Consider the following 17,218-nt stretch of genomic DNA (forward strand, 5'->3'; position numbering starts at 1 on the left):
CATTAATACTGCTATTGTGAAACTTACAGCATAAGCTCCTCTGGGCAAGTACTTTGTACCTGTACATCTAGCTCACTCTTGGCATTGTACATATTAAATAATAACAAGCCATTCCAAGGTAGGATAATGCTCTTGAGACAAAACCCTGCCCTCACTGTGGTCAATGGCAGCAGTTTACTGTGGTGAGGACATTATTCCTGATGGAAACAGTGTCTTTCAAGATCATGTCCTTCAGGGATATGAACTAAGTTTATATCCATCACGAAATATCTCAATGTTATTTGTATTTCTTGTGCTCTCTTAAAACAATATGTTGCTGGTTTTTCTGACCAATATGCTAAAGAAAACGTTTTTCAAGGGGCAATCATGTTAGGGTTCTTCAAGACACAATGCAGTCATCTGTGATGTGACGTCACAACTGGAAGCAGGCACAATGTAAAGCTACACAATGTAAGAAGGGATGGCGTACCAAACAGAAACACTATGAAACAGTCTGTTTTTCTTTATTTGCACTGTAAGTGCCTGAGCTTCCTGTTGTTGTTGTCAATGGCAAAATTTCATAGGGGCAAAAGCCGTGTCTGAATTCAATCTCATTGAGAAACAAGACTTTTTTCTAGAAGCTCGTCTTTGCTCTCCCTCTCAGGTGTGTCTTTTTATTTCTTCATCACTTGTTATTCTGGGAGAGGTGCTAAGAGAAGCTGAGAATCTCTGAGCTAATAATTCACTCATTTTATTTTATTCAATAAATTTAACTTTGTTTTCTGTCTGTGGAGCATCTGTGAGTAGAATGGGTTTTCACAGATTCATTCAGTGTTCGTATTTGATGAACACTTTTTCATCCTGCATGGTTTTTCTTTAAGAACATGAACTCATGAACCCTTTGAGTCTTCACTACTTGATAGCTGTAGTTGCATCGACACCAGGCATAACAATCATATGATATGGTTTCTGACCTGGGACGGGGGGATAGAGTCACTCATAATCAGGAATAGGGCTTGAAGAAGGGCTTTGCATCTCCCAGGGAAAGATAGCAGAACAAACCAAATCAAAACTTCTTCTTGCTAGTCCACATAGACATAGCCCGAGTCATGATGGTTACTACTCAGCCAGGGTACTATGTTCGAGCTAAATTGTCATTCAGGCCACAGCCCCTGCTGGAGGACAGGATGGAGAGGTTATGCTGCCATGACTCTGCCTCCCCCCCTCCCCACCTGCCATTCTGGAGAGATTAGTGCCATTAGGAATGCCTTTGGTCCCCAGCAACCTTCCCATGCTCTCATGCCACAGGGTGGCTTTTGATGTTTTTCTCACACCGCACTAACACAAATGGAGTTCACAGTCCAAGCTGTAGTCAAATACTTGTCTGGCTTGTTCTTGCCTCAGGGCTTAAGTGAGGCGTTTGGAGAACACTGTACTCCTGCTGGATTAAGAAAGTGACCAATGTAAAACATCAGCTTCCTTTTTATTGGTCATCAGCACACAAGAGAAATAGTCATAGAAACAGTGCAGAGAAAAAAACCTGTCTGCTAGGCAGGCACAGTTAGAGCTCAGGCACATTCAATGGGTCAGACCTAACCAGAACAGCTTTATATTCACAGACAGACATTTTTGCAATTCATGGGCAATATTCATGAGTGAGTAAAACTTGGTTGGTTGAATGTTTGCAGAATGTGTACACAAAGAACCACGAACGTGGCTAATGTGAGTTCATTTTAAGTCAGGTGAATATTCACAGAAAATGCTGGCCCTGTTGACTCATCACCACTCTGAGGCATTCAGTCCATCTCCAACACATGACTTCTGGGGATGTTATTTCAGGTACTGTACACCCAGCTCAAACTCTCAGGGCAAGTTCAGTGTAGCTGAAAGCAATGTGAAACTGAATTCTGTCCTACTGTTTCTTCTTATGCTGTTCGGCCTCTAACATACTCACTCTACAATTGCCCTTCTCCACTTGTGACATTTGGACCATTATTTAAAAATAGGTACTTATCTTACACAAAATATGCAGTAGCATATGAAAAATGGGTCACATATAAAAACTGGTTTGTATCACTGGATTACTTGTGCAGGTCCAGATTAAGCATACATATTTACCTTTTTGAACACTTACATTTGTCTTTTGCACATGCACAATTTAAGTGCCTATCTTTGAAAATACAGACATGTTGAGACTGCAACCAATGTTGATCTTGAAGTTGGCATCTCATGGAAAGCCCTGAAGAACATTATATTTGGAGATAAATCTGTATGCACAGGGTATTTTCCATGTTTCTCTTCCTTCCCTCATCCTCCCTACCAGCCACCATACAATGCTCCTTTTTATTTTGTAGTAGGAGATGGCCCCACACCAAAACCTCTCATCCAAACACCCCCAAGTGTGAAGAAGTTTGGATTTGGATTCTAGGTTTGCCATTCCCTATAAAATGAACTGGAACAGAACCCTGGATCAGAACCCTGACCTTTGTGGATGGTCAGTTCCCAATCCAACCTTTATGTCTCAGTCCCTGACATTACCGTTTTTATTAATGACTAGTGAAATATGGAGAAAAACCAGCTCTGTAAGCTCAGAAACCCTCACAGCAGTTGCATTAAAAAAATAGGATTAAACCAACCACCTTAAATGCTGGCTTGCTTATTTACTTCATCAATATCTATCTTATCTGTCCTGAATACTTACAGAAATGTTCTGCAAGGTGTGAATTTCATGGTTTCATAGAGTTTGGTACAAATATTTCATTGTTAGAATTGGGATATAATTACACTTAAAGTCCAACTACAATGGTTTAGCTTGGATGTGTGCGAATGTACTGATGTCTTTAATGCAATTCTTCTAGTCTTCCTTTGCTCCACCCTTTTGGAGCCAGCTGTACCATTTAATCAGGACCAAAATTTATCCAAGCAAAGCAGCTCAGATTTGTGCTCTTTTATAGAAAGGAACTGAGTTCTCGCATTGGTACTGAGGGTTCTTTCTGTAAATTATACAACTCCCAGATTTTGATTAAAAACAAATTCTTGTCTGCCTAAATGGTAAAGCTACCTCAAAATGTGTGCCGTATCATTTTAAAATAAGTTCTTTATAATATCATGTTTGCTGCACAGCATACTACCAGTGGGACTTCAACAAAGATATTCTGTTTTCATCCATCCCCTATAACCCCAAAATTTGACATTACTGCACATAACCCCAGAACTTGTCATCACTGCTGTCAACCATTTTGTGAGTCCAGCCACTGCTAACTGAAAATCAAATACCACATAACTAGAAATAATCTTAAAGTTTTGAGCGACAAGGCCAAACAGCTGCATATTTGCAGTTCTGCTAATCAGAATAGGAGGCTGGGACAGAGAATTAATGTACCATGAGAATGGAAGGAATGTTTGGACAGTCGCTCTTGGTTCAGTGCCCCCAACATATAAGTTTTATTGTTGTTATGACTAGAAATACTATAAATGCTTTGATGACAAGAGAAAATGAGCAATTTGCTGATATTAGGAGAATTGGTGACCCACCAGGTATTACTGTGATGACCCACTAGGAGTCAGTAGGAGTTATGTGCTTTGTTTAAGTTAGCTATAAAAGATTAAGCAAAAGGATGTACTTTGGAGCAGTCTAAGGAAGCTTTTGTTTGAGCAAGGTGCTGGTACCTAAACTCCCCAGCAGCTGAATGGAAGGAGGGCCCCCAGAAGCCTGGTTGCTGACTCCTCAAAACCATGTCAGACTTGGGTAAATATAAATGTTTGGGGTGCTCTGAACCTACTGCTACTGTGTGTGTGTGTGTGCACTCACTTGAGATTTAATTAAAAGAAGTAGTTTTAGGTAAAAGCACTCTTGTTTGTACCAATCATTTATCAGACAGAGGAGCTGTGTGTCCATTGATTTATTCCTGATACCACCTGCAAAGAAACAGTTAAGTTACCACTGCTTTGGATTCAGAAAACCTTGGGGAACACCCCCATGCTTTCTATGGGTGTTATCAGCTGCAACAGCCCAACCACAAGAGCTATTATGAGTTGAAGTCAGTCTCATTTATCTGGTCTGCCTCAGTGTGAAAAGACTTTAGAATGTAATCTTTCAAGGGATTTAGGCACATTTGACTTCAATGGCACTATGCAAAATACATCCGTTGACAGTCAAAACTGACCTCTTCGATCTTATCTTCCCTCTCCAACCTTCCCCGCTTTTTTTTCTGTCATTGTTATCACCACCTTCCTTCCAGTCATTCCGATATCCAAGCCATGTGAAAGTCTCACCACATCTTTCTCCATATCACTACCAAGAGCTGGCCCTTTTTCTGTCATCACTTCTAAAATTCTCATCCAGGCCTTTGTCACATAACTTGCATCCTCCTCCTCTTTGGAACTCCAGATACCACATTATCCACTCATGCCAATTAAAACAATACTACTGTCCTCACCCTCCTGAAGTAGCATTCTGACCATGTCAACCACCTCTTTGAGACCCTTTTCTGGCTCCCCTTTCTCCACCACATTAAAGTCGTGCATCGTGTCATTAGCTTTAAGGCCATTCATAACTCAGCTTTTTCCTGCTTATTCATTCCTATATCCATTCCTATCACATTCCTTTGCTCCCCTAATGAAGCCAGCCTCAGTAGACCATTTATCTTCTCTCTCAAATGCCTTCAAGCTTTCTTTCATACTGCCCCTTATGAACAGAACATCCTGCTTGAGCTGGTCCATTAAACCATTACCCTGTGTTCTTCAAATCCCAAATCAAGACTCATTTTTACTGTGATGCCTACAGGAAAGTGTCAGCTGATGATGTTTACTAAGCTGGTCACTAGATGTTTCTGATATCTATTTTATTAATTTAGTATGCATATTTTTCATCTAATAACTTATTAACAAACGAGTGATTTGCTACCATCTAGTCCTGCTTATGGAAGTCTTTGCAACAGTAGGTTTCCTTTCACTGTTATTTTAATATCTCCTACATTCTCTCAGATTTTTTGTTACATTCATTTATCAGGTCTTGTCTTAAATTAAATGAGGTTTTTGGTGCACATAATGTCTTTTACTCTGTGTTTGTCCTAGAGCACAACAATGGTGCTCACATCCCTGCATTGGCTCCGTATTTACTTCTAGATGTCATTTGATGAATTGTTAATTATATTTAAAGTCCAGAATGGTTTAGAACTTGGTATCTGAGAACCCATTTCTCACTTTATGTCCCATCACAACAGTTAGGATTCGCTGGAAACTCTTGCTGGTTCCTAGGGTAAACTCAGGGCCCATGGTAGAGCTTTCACAGTCCAGTATTAATTGCTGAGCACTGACACTATGTTCACTGTGCATGCTACAGGACCTTGCATACTATAATAAAGTTTAAATGTCATCCTTTACCTTTTGACCAGTAGGTAAGATATTACCAGTTTGAGCAGACATTTTCTATATTCCTAATGGGGAATGCTGCTACAACCATCCATACCTTATCTATCTATCTGTCAGAAGATGACCTACACTATGGAATCTGCCCTCTTTGGTGGTTCCCAGAGGTTGAAATGCTTCTGCTTCAGGGTATGATGCACTAGCTGTTTGTTATTTTTACCACTTGACTGATTGTTTCTTATTCTGTCTGCTGTTGATCAAAATACAAAAACAATATTTAGCCCTTATATAGGATTTCTCATATGTAGATCTCAAAGATTATCCTCATTTTAAAGATTGGGAAACAGAGGCACAACAAGGGAAGTGGCTTATCCAAGGTACCTGCTGATGGTAACTTCAATGCCATCACTCTAACTTGATGTTTGTTGCTGTTTTTAATGTTCCTTTTCATCCTGGATATAGCACTACATAGACAAGTACAATCAATGTCTAGCTATTGCACCCGGGTAGCACCTGCAAGGCCACAAATTGTTCGGCTGTAACCAGGGGGAACAGAAATGTTCATCTCAATCCCTTGGTCTCCCTCTGACAGAGAATCATCTCATGCAATATCTCTAGAGAAGTGACACATTTTGTCAAAGCCAGAAGAATCTCAACAAGTGAAAGAAAGAAAGAAAGAAAGAAAGAAAGAAGGGATTTATTAAGAAAGCACCCTTAACAGGAGGTTTGGGCTCAGTGGAACAACTCTCAGTATCATTCCCTTCAGAAGTTGCTGGAAAGGTGAAAGGTGATTAAATATGCCTATTCTGGCAAGCTGCAGAAAGCAATAGAAACATGTTCTTCTACTGCATTTAAATCTTTTTGTAGTTTAGCTACACTTTCTCCATCCATCTGAAATGACAACACAGGAAGCCAGCAGGGAGTCTTTAAACAGACACTGAAGGCTGGACTTGTCTAATACCTGTGTCTCCTTCAGAAAAAAATGTGAAGAGAATTTGACAATAAAGTAGACGGTGCTGCAGAAGCATCCCTAGCAAAAGAACTTATTTCTAAGTTGTCCTCAGGCTCAGCAGTCAGTTGAGTATTTAAATAGAGAAGAATATGTACTGGCAACATTGCCTGAAACATATCCATGCCTCAAGGGCACAGCTGAAACTGGACGCGTTGCCAAGCGACCTCATGCCATCAATGATCTCTGAAAAGATGTTCTCATAACAGAATGCTGAAGGCCATGGCAGCTTCCTCTTCCACTTCTTTCCCTGCAGCTTAAATGTGCAGGCCAGGTACAACTAATTAAACAGAACATCTTCCTATAACATCAGGGAGTATCCAAGAAAGTAAATTAATAACTCCCACAGTCACATTGTAGTTAGCAGTATTAAGAGCAAAATAAAATGTAAGCATTTTCATGGCATTTCTGAATGTATCTCAGCATATTAATAGTCTGGCATCACACCCGGGAAGGAAGAATTATTATGCACACAGACTCAGTTTGACTCCCCGTCAGTGAAAGCATATTATTATGAGCGTGGATATGGAGAGGAGCATTTTAGTGTATTAAAGGTAGCTTCAGCAAAAGTTTTCTCCTTCAAGTGCCTGCTATTCAGAAAGTATTGCTTAACGTGTTATCGCTAGTAGAAGCATTATGAAGGAGTCCCTTATATTCAGTTAGATTTAATTGGCCAAGTTCAGGTGATGCACAAGGGATGCCAGTTACATGCTGTTAGCAAGATGTGGGTCTAATAGAATCTGAATCTATTGGAGTCTAAGCTGATATACTCACATGGCCAGGGAGACAGAAGAAGCTACTCTAACTTACACTGGCTTAGATTACTTTAGACTAACCTCCAAAATTGGGCCATAATAGTCTGAAAAAATTTATGTTCATCTATCCTGGCAATTATATCAGAACTCTTTGAAGTTTCATCAAATTTTGTACCAATGCTTTATTTTCAATGAATTGCATTAAGGATGAATTCTAAAAACATTTTGAAGTTCCTTCCAGAGGGTTTTGGGTTTTTTTAATGCTTTGCATCACTTGTGCTTGAATTGTAATGGCGTATCTTTGAAGCATGTGCAGTGCTTTAATGAAGCAATTATAGTCTTGTGTAGCAGAAGCTCAGTGCCAGAGAGAAGCCGTAATAAAAAATAACAACATTTTACGAAATATTTCACAAAGTTTTACACAATTTCAAAATTACCTACTTTTATTATTTTTAAAAAATGCAATGTAGCTACTTAAGTCTATGAAATTGTGGAATGTTTTTTGCCGTGAAAGCACATTAGCTTGAAAATATATTAGTACAAAACCAACCAAAATAGTCACAGAAATGGAACCAGTCTCTTCCCCATTTAGAAATTTCCTTCTAACCTCACCACAGTGAACATGGAAAACAAATCCTGTCACCCTTGTCATGCAAATCACTGTCTCTAGATCCCTTGTTAATTGCTCTTTATCATGAGTGCCAGCATGGAGAAGGGACTCAGTTGGGTAAACAACTATGAAATTCCAGTGCAAAACCAATGGCAGTACGACAGGTACCTGCTTTACTATTACGAAGTACAGCACCCTCACAGTATGCTTTACTGGTTGACATAATGAGACTTCTCACAGTTTGTGTTAGATCTTCTTCATTATGGCATTGCAAATACTTCAAGAAAATGTCTTGCAAATTTCTTGTGGTTCTTTCATGACTTCTGCACTTGCATTGAGCTCATTTTTAAGAATTAGCTAAATAGCTGAAGACATTAAGTAGTAAGTAATACAACAGCACTGAAAACCATGCAAAGCCTAGGCCAAAACTGCCCAAAATCTCAGATTAGGAAACAAAGGAACAGGTGGGCACTACATGAACAGGTGAAAATTGGAATGGTTAGAGATAACAGCTTTTTATGCTTAAATCTTTCATCCCAAGATATGCATGTGCACCTGCTATATATTAGGTATTGTTTTACCTGTAATTTAAAAATCCCTAAACAAATGAGCAGACACCCCATGAAGTATATTAAAGAATAAAATTAACGAGTGACTGTAAGATGGCTTCGTTACTGTTCGATCACAGTAAAGCAGGAAGCATTTGTGGGGATGTATGCACAATTAGAAATGTTAAAATGCCAATATTTTCATCATCTGTCTGCCAGTCTTTTTCTTTTCCCACACCTTTCCAGGAAGACTAAACGCACTGGGCCAAGGAAGACTAGAGTCACCCACTGGCACAAACAAGCTCAATTTCATTGATGTCAGCAGAAGTCCTCTCATGTCAGATGTGAATACGGCCCATTGAGCTCACTCTCTGGAAAATTAAGGAAATGACAAGTGAATGACCAAGCGTAATAAGTTTTAAAATATTAGCTCATCTTGGGGCCTGATCAGTTTTTCTTGTCCTTCCTGCCTTCTAGCAGGAAGAAGCCCTGCCTCTGCTTTTGTACTGTAATTTCTTATATCACCTCCAGAAGGCAGGGCTGGCAGCATCATTAGTGATAATATGGGATTCCTGAAGATAAGATTGCTACCTCCAGTAGCAGCCTTAAGAAAACTGGAGGAAGGCAGAGGGGAAAGAGAAACACTTGTGACTACCCCCTAATACTTTTGGTAGCTTGGAAGCAAGATAAGAAGAAACCCTTTCAAAATAGATGCAAAGCTTTTGGGGTCAGGGGGTAGATGAGGCAAAAGAACTGGCCATAGTGGAAGGGAGAGAGGTGTCAGGGTCAACCAGCAAAAGTGTCTCCCTTGCTTGCACTGTTACCAGCCTTGACACTCTCTGATGTTGCTTAAAACATGCACTATTTACAGCACTCTGCCACCAAGCAAGCAACGTGCATTAATGGAAGGAACGATGTGGACTCAAAACATTCAGACAGTCAAACCACTCTAAGGAATGCGATACACTCATGCTGTCATCTCTAATACTTGAAAAGTTACTGCTTCCACATCCTTCACTGCTAGAGCCAAAAAATGTTCTTGGGGAAATGAGAGGAGGATATACCCTGGAGTGTCACATGAGGAAAAGGGGATATTACTCATTCCTGCTATGAGCAGTTATTTTTGGGAAAAGATTTGTAGGCACCATGAACTGCTCTATTTCCCCTGAGTCTCAAAGGAGAATGTTCCAAAATACAGAAAAGTAGAATAATTCCTGGACTTCATTACTACCACCAAAATATTGTAGAGAAAAGCAGAGGACAATCAAAACCAGAATAGATTTTCATTGTTTTGCCCCAATAGGCATATTTGCTAAAGAAGCAAAAGCTAGAAAGCAAAGATCTGTTTGCCAGATGGAGAAGAAAAACATTTTTTTTCTGTCTATTTGTTGGAGAAATTGTTTAAGAACAGTTTATTCTTGTGATAATGTGATCCCTGTAACACTGCCAATGTCTATGGGCCATAGTGTGATTGTTGTATAAGTGATGGCCATACAAATTAAAGTTGCCTGGGAACTAGTGAATTAACTTACACACCCAATGTAGCCAAGCTGTAATTTAAACAAGGACATTCATTCCTTTCATTCCCATGTGAAGCAGAGGGACTTTATATAGGAATACACAGGATCACAATAAGGCTTTAAGTTGTGTTCATTCATGTTTGTACATGCTTTCCAGGCTTGTAGGAGCATATAATATGCTGAGGATTTCCTTGGCTAAGTATTTTAAATAGATTGATCTTACTACCTTTCTAATAAGTAAACCCAATATGTTTGAAGATAGAACAAACAGATTTCTCTGATAAGCAAGTTACCCTAGACACTTACCAGTATTTCTTTTTGATTCATTCCAGTTTGCATATTCAAAAGCTGGTTGGTGTAACTGACTGTCCGTTAATTGAAAAGCATGACACCACTATGAAGCATAATAAAACGGGGTACATAATACTTACCTGAATAATAATACTTTGACACCATCAGCTCAGGATTAAACAAAGACTGTGAATGGCTTGCCAACTACAGAACCAGTTTCTCCTCCCTTGGTTTTCACACCTCAACTGCTAGAACAGGGCCTCATCCTCCCTGATTGAACTAACCTCGTTATCTCTAGCTTGCTTGCTAGCATATATATACCTGCCCCTGGAAATTTCCACTACATTCATCTGACGAAGTGGGTATTCACCCACGAAAGCTCATGATCCAAAACGTCTGTTAGTCTATAAGGTGCCACAGGATTCTCTGCTGCTTTTACCTGAAGATGTGGGCTTAACTAACTAAAGACAACAGCATAGTCCTTTGTTTGGACTTTTGTTTCTCCTTTACTTTACCCCTGCCTCATTTCTGTTATTTTCACCTGTTGTATTATGCCTATATCTTGGCCATTACTATGTTATGAGCTAGGGGTGTGATTCCCAGCTCCAATCAACATACTTGCACTAGTTCTCATGGAGCTGGCATGCTAAAACTAATAGTGTAGCCAGAGTAGCACGGGTAGCTGGAACCACAGCACAGACTAGCTGTGCCAAGTACAAACCCGCCTGGCTTCCCATGGATAGGTACTTGGGGTGGCTAGCTCTTGCCACTGCTTCCACTCCCTGTGCTATCTCAGTTGCTCTAATATTTCTAGCATATAAGCTCAATGAGACCCAGAGATAGTACATCTATGCGTGCTGGGAATCACACCCCTAGTCCATACGTAGACAGTTCTTCAGGGCAGGAACCATGTCCTTTAATTGTTTGCAAAGTACCATGTACACCTATGGCACAACTAACAACAACGACATATTTAAAATACACAGGGAAAGACTGAGCCTACCATGAATATACAAAGAACCTGCCCCTTTGCACAGGGGATGGGCACTGCGGCAGTGGCAACCCTTGCACTTCCTTGATTGCAGAAAATTGTATGGTTAGTGCAATTGTCAAGGCTAGACTTTCTGAAGTAGGGGGAAGGGGGCAAGGTGTTCCCCTGAGGCTGCGGCATTTACCACCTCGCCCAAGAGGATACTGTGCCTGCAACACACAATAGAGCCAGAGCATATTGTTACTGAGGAAGGAGTTGAAGAAATTAAAAAATGAATTGGAAACAAAATCTTGAATGTGCCATAGGAGGAGTGTGATATTCCACGTGTCTGACTCCTGTTCACAATAGTGAACTCATCCTTTACTGCCTTTTATCTCAGCAAATTATGGAACATCAGGTACTGACTCCTCTGTAACTAAAGAAGTCAGGTTGATAATTAATGAAAATTAAGCCATGAAAAGGCATAAAAGCCCAGATTTGAATGCCTGTTTATGACACTGTTTATTATGCAATTGCTCAACATCAAAAAGAGCCAACCCATTGTGGCACTTTAATTTCTTTATTTTATGACGTTGACGAATTTTATGGACCTTTCACTCACTGCCAAGAAATGTTGTTTCGGAACAGTTTCCCAACACTGCCAGGGTGTTTCCATCCTACTGGATTTCTGGAAACAAGGTGGTACTCAGAACACCTCTAAAAAAGATTTTATTTCCGTACCTATAGAAGAAAGGAGAGGTTATCTCATTGGAGGAGGGGAGCTCCTGGGAGGGTAAAAGGGAAAGCCATGCCATCAGTATACTAATGCTCTGATCTCCTCTAGTCAAATAACTCCTAAATTCCACTCTCTAATTTCCATACATCTGCCATGATATTTTTGTTACTTTTCTAGATTTAAAGGAGCAAACAAGGAGGGACATACTTGGGTACTAGTGGGACAGAGAGGGGACTTCTAGTCCTCCCACTGCAAAAGGAGGAAGTGGGCGAAAATTGCAGTGTGGTGGTGAAGCCTCTCGTGAACTCACTAGAGCACTGTGATCAGTATTAAAAGGAGGGCAGCCATATAGTGGCAATGGCCATGCATGGAAATTGCATCATTATTTCTATTTGGCCATGGCCACAAAACCACTCTCCCCGTCTCCCCAGACATAAACAAAAGAAGGAAAGAGGTTTCCAGTAGTGCAGAAGCATGATCAAGGGATGAGAGAACCAAGGGGAAAGGAAAGCTTTGAAAAGAGTTAGAGGGTCCTGGGTTGGGGTAGTCGACATATTTAAGACTGTAGTAACGGCAAAACAGTCCCTTCCTTTTTTTCCTTTTTACACATTCCCATAACAGAAGTTACTAAGGGATCACATGACTAAGTTAATGGCCATTAATTTCAGAACAGCTTAAAGGAATTAGTCATTCCCATGCACATTGTCAACCAGAGGAATTTGCTGAGAGAGGTCACATTAAATCTTTGTCTGGATAATTTCACAATTAGTAATATTTATTGTTACACAAGCTAGTTAAGAGCAACTAAACCTTATGCTTCAGAGTATGCTTTCATTAGCAAAGAGTGAAAATGAATGCAGGTCAAGCTGAACATGTGGAACTTTATTAAGCCCTGTGCACTTGGGGTGACACCTGTCCAAAATCAACCCTGTTTTGAGGTAGCTGTCCTATGTAATCTACAAGCATGCTCAGTACACACTGCCAGCTGTCCTTCTTCTTAGGTAGCTATTCTAGGAAATCTGTAAGGATAGTCAGTACACACTTCCAGCTGTCCAGTTTTATGGGCTCGGGAACATCCCAGACGTCCTAGCTTTGTATCACAGAGACAGCAACACTACTGTGCACTGCCCCGCATTCTGTTTTCCTGATATCCCATCAACAACAGTCCTTCCAAGGAACATGGATCCTCTGACTTCAGTTCCATGAAACATCTTCCCTATTTAAAAAAAAATAGTATAAAGATTAAAAACAAATAATTGATGTCTAGGCTCACCCCCAGTCTCTTTGTTCACAGGTTGCTAGCACATTACCAGGTTTGAGTCTCATTTTTACCACAGACTTAGCTGGTTACACAGTCTTTGAGAAAGTTTGGTATCCTTAACAGATGACCACACCAGGAGTGACCCATCGCTGTCTCCCTGTCACCTGTCTCTGAACGCTCTGCCTGTGGAGTTTCCATCATCTCTGTGGGATTGGCCTCCAGATGTTTGTCTCTGCATTCTTTGAGGATCTCTGTAGGCTTTGTCTGGGTGTTGTGTGTGGAGGCTCATAAATATCTCCTGTTCCTTTGGATCACTTGTCCCCCTTGCGTAGTCTCCTCTTATGACTGGGGTGCCATTGCATCCCTGATGACTCCTTTAGTCAACTCCTTCTGGACTCTCTCTAATGGCTGGATCCTCACAGAAATGCCCTGTTTCCAGGGCCGTTAGGTTCTTGGATGACTTGTCATACTCTTGTGCCTGCTTTCTCTGATTGGCAGCCATCTCTTCATGGTGGTTTCCCAATCCTTTGGGCTGCAACAGCTGTCCCCACTTTGTTAGCAGGGGTTTGGTACTTCATCCCATCAGTGCTTGTGTCAGACTGTTTAGGCATAGCTGTGATGGGGTATTGCGGTGTGCCAAAAATGCTAACAAGGGACAGTAATTAGCCCTTTTGAAGGGGGAGATGTGAGGAGGATCAGGATTTCTGAAGTTGGATGAATTGTTTATGGTGCTACACAATGGATGTGGGGGATCCTGATTTGTATTGTTGTCCCTTTGCCTGGCACTAGCAGATTAGGGGCTTGTGAGTCAGTTTCCTGACTGGAGCAGAAGTCAGTGAGGCAGAGCCAGTGTATTATATTAGTGTCATTTCTTTATTTACAAAATGTACATAAGTCCTGTTTCCTGGAAAGTGAGCACAGGCAATTCCGCCTGCAGGAACCTCAGCCAAGGCCCCACTGCCCTTTCACCAAGGAGCAACTCCATCAAGTCTTTCCCTCTCTTGAACTCCCACTTAGATCTAACTGCTTAACACACAGCTTCCCCTTCCTTCCCCAGCTCCTGAATTTTACACCAGGACAACCCCTTTGCTAAAAGTTCCTCACTTTGGATGACATGCAGTCCAAACGTGGCCTGGCAACTCACCTTCCTTTTTGTGCATCTGCTCTGCAGTAGCGGAACCTCAGAAAAGTTTGAGAGTGCAGGCCATTCAAGGAGAATGCTTTAACTCCCATTGTACCTGTAAAGAGTGAAGTCACTGCCTAAGTTCCCTCTAAGGTGTGCGCTTGCTTGGTCACACAGGAAGCCACCAAGGGCTACGCACTTAACTCCCTCAGCCCTGGGGCTGCGGCATGGCGAGGAGACATGCCTCTCCCTCCCAGCTCCAGGATTGCGATGGGGGCATCTCTCCCGCCCAGCTCTAGGGCTTCTGCAGTGGGGAGAGGCACCTCTGCCCCGGTCCCGGTTGCAGTCCCAGTGCTACTGTGGTGGGGATAGGCACCTCTCCCCCAGCACCAGCCCTAATTCTGGAGCTGCTGTATGGGGAGAGATGTTCTCCCCCAGCCCAGGTGCTGCTGCAGGGAGAGAGGGCTGTAGGGATCCTCTCTCCCTGCCGCAGCCCCGGGGCAGCCTGCACCTCAAACCCCACATCCCTGGCCCCACCCCAGAGCCCGGACCCCCAGCCAGAGCGCTCACCTCCCTCACTCTAACTCTCTGCCCCAGCTCTGAACCTCCTCTTACACTCCAACCCCACCCCTGCCACACATCACCTCCATATTGGTGCACATAGCAAAATTCATTCCGCGCATCTATGGGAAAAATTAGAGGGAACATTGGACTGCTGGGCAATTTTAATTCTTTCTGTGGGGAGGTACATCTTGAGTGCTTATATATCAGAGATTTCTACTGTTCAAGCCATTAGCACCTTTCACCATAACAGTATTACTCAACTGCAACACACACACACACATATCTTCATCCCTGCTCCTTAATTTTATTTCAATGCAACATTAACCCTGGATTCTTTTTGCTCATTTTGATAGACAAGAGATCTGTTAATCAGGCGGATATTGCATTTTTAGTGCAAATCTTGTGCAGATGTCTTGCTTTTCTCGTTCAGCTTTAGCCCTGACTGCTGAGTGATTAATGGGACCCATGCGAATATATTGCACACTATACTTCTATTGATTAGCTGCCTAAACCTGCCAGATGGCTCAAGTGAAAGATAAGCAACAGGAGAAGATTTACCCTGAACAATAATATCTTCAAAGGACCAACTATTAAAATAATAAAAATAATAGAGTATCTTTAAATAAATCACACATGGAATCAAGATGTGAGGGAAGACCTCATTTAGAGAACATGGGCTTTAAATAGAAGAATGAGTCAAAATATCAGTGTAACTTCTGAAGTTGCTTCTGTAATAAACTTGGAACCAAGAGAGGAATACACGTTTACTAACAGTGTCAGGTGTCAGTCACTCTGGCCATGAGGACATCCTCACACATGATATATTGTCTCATGTGCAGCCTCCCTGGAAGAACAGGGTACAGCAGGACAAGGTTGTGGTAACTTCAGGGCAAGAACACAGATGACCAAAGTAAAAGTAGCCCAGCTGCTCAAGTGTCACACTGTCAAGTTGTGATTGAGTCACTATTCCAGCTGGGCAAAACTTGCCAGTTTCTCTTCACATTCATATTAGGGCTTTCATGCAATAAAAAAAATGTATTGTGATTAATTGCATGATCAATTGTACTGCAAAACAATAATACAATACCATTTATTTAAATATTTGTTGATATTTTCTACATTTTCAAATATATTGATTTCAATTACAACACAGAATACAAAGTGTATAGTGTTCACTTTATATTATTTTTATTGCAAATATTTGCTCTATAAAAAACAAAAGAAATAGTATTTTTCAATATACCTAATACAAGTACTGTAGTGCAATCTCTTTATCATTAAAGTTGAACTTACAAATGTAAAATCATATACCATTCAGCATAACTGCATTCAGAAATAAAACAATGTAAAACTTACAAGACTAGAAGTCCACTCAGTCCTACTTCTTGTTCAGCCAATCACTCAAACAAGTTGTTTTCATTTGCAGGAAATAATGCTGCCCACTTCTTGTTTACATCACCTGAAAGTAAGAACAGGTGTTCACATAGCACTGTTGTAGCTGGCGTCACAAGATATTTATGTGCCAGATCAGCTAAAGATTCATATGCCCCTTCATGCTTCAACCACCATTCCAGAGGACATGCGTCCACGCCGATGATGGGTTCTGCTCGATAACAATCTAAAGCGGGGTGGACTGATGTGTGTTCATTTTCATTATCTGAGTCAGATGCCACCAGAAGAAGGTTGATTTTCCTTTTTGGTGATTTGGGTTCTGTAGTTTTTGCATCAGAGTGTTGCTTTTATAACTCTTCTGAAAGCATGTGCCACACGTCCTCCCTCTCAGATTTTGGAAGGCACTTCAGCTTCTTAAGCCTTGGGTCAAGTGCTGTAGCTATCTTTAGAAATCTCACATTGGTACCTTCTTTGTGTTTTGTCAAATCTGCAGTGAAAGTGTTCTTAAAATGAACAACATGTGCTGGGTTATCATCTGAGACTGCTATAACATGGAATATATAGCAGAATGTGAGTAAAACAGAGCAGGAGACATGCAATTCTCCCCCAAGGAGTTCAGTCACAAATTTAATTAACACTTTTTTTTTTAACGAGCATCATCAGCATGGAAGCATGTTCTCTGGAATGGTGGCCAAAGTATGAAGGGGAATACAAATGTTTAGCGTATCTTGCACATAAATACCTTGCAAATCCGGCTACAAAAGTGCCATGCAAATGCCTGTTCACACTTTCAGGTGACATTGTAAATAGTAAGCGGGCAGCATTATGTCCCATAAATGTAAACAAACTTATTTGTTTGAGTGATTGGCTGAGTGGACATGTAGGCTCTCAAGTATTGCATTGTTTCGTTTTTGTGTGCAGTTATGTAACAAAAAAATCTACATTTGTAAGTTGCACTTTCATAATAAAGAGATTGCACTACAGTACTTGTATGAGGTGAACTGGAAAATAGTATTTCTTTTATCACTTTTACAGTGCAAATATTTGTAATAAAAAATAATATAAAGTAAGCGCTGTACACTTTGCATTC

Source organism: Chelonoidis abingdonii, chromosome 6 (assembly GCF_003597395.2).
Source record: "Chelonoidis abingdonii isolate Lonesome George chromosome 6, CheloAbing_2.0, whole genome shotgun sequence".
Lineage (NCBI taxonomy): Eukaryota > Metazoa > Chordata > Testudines > Testudinidae > Chelonoidis > Chelonoidis abingdonii.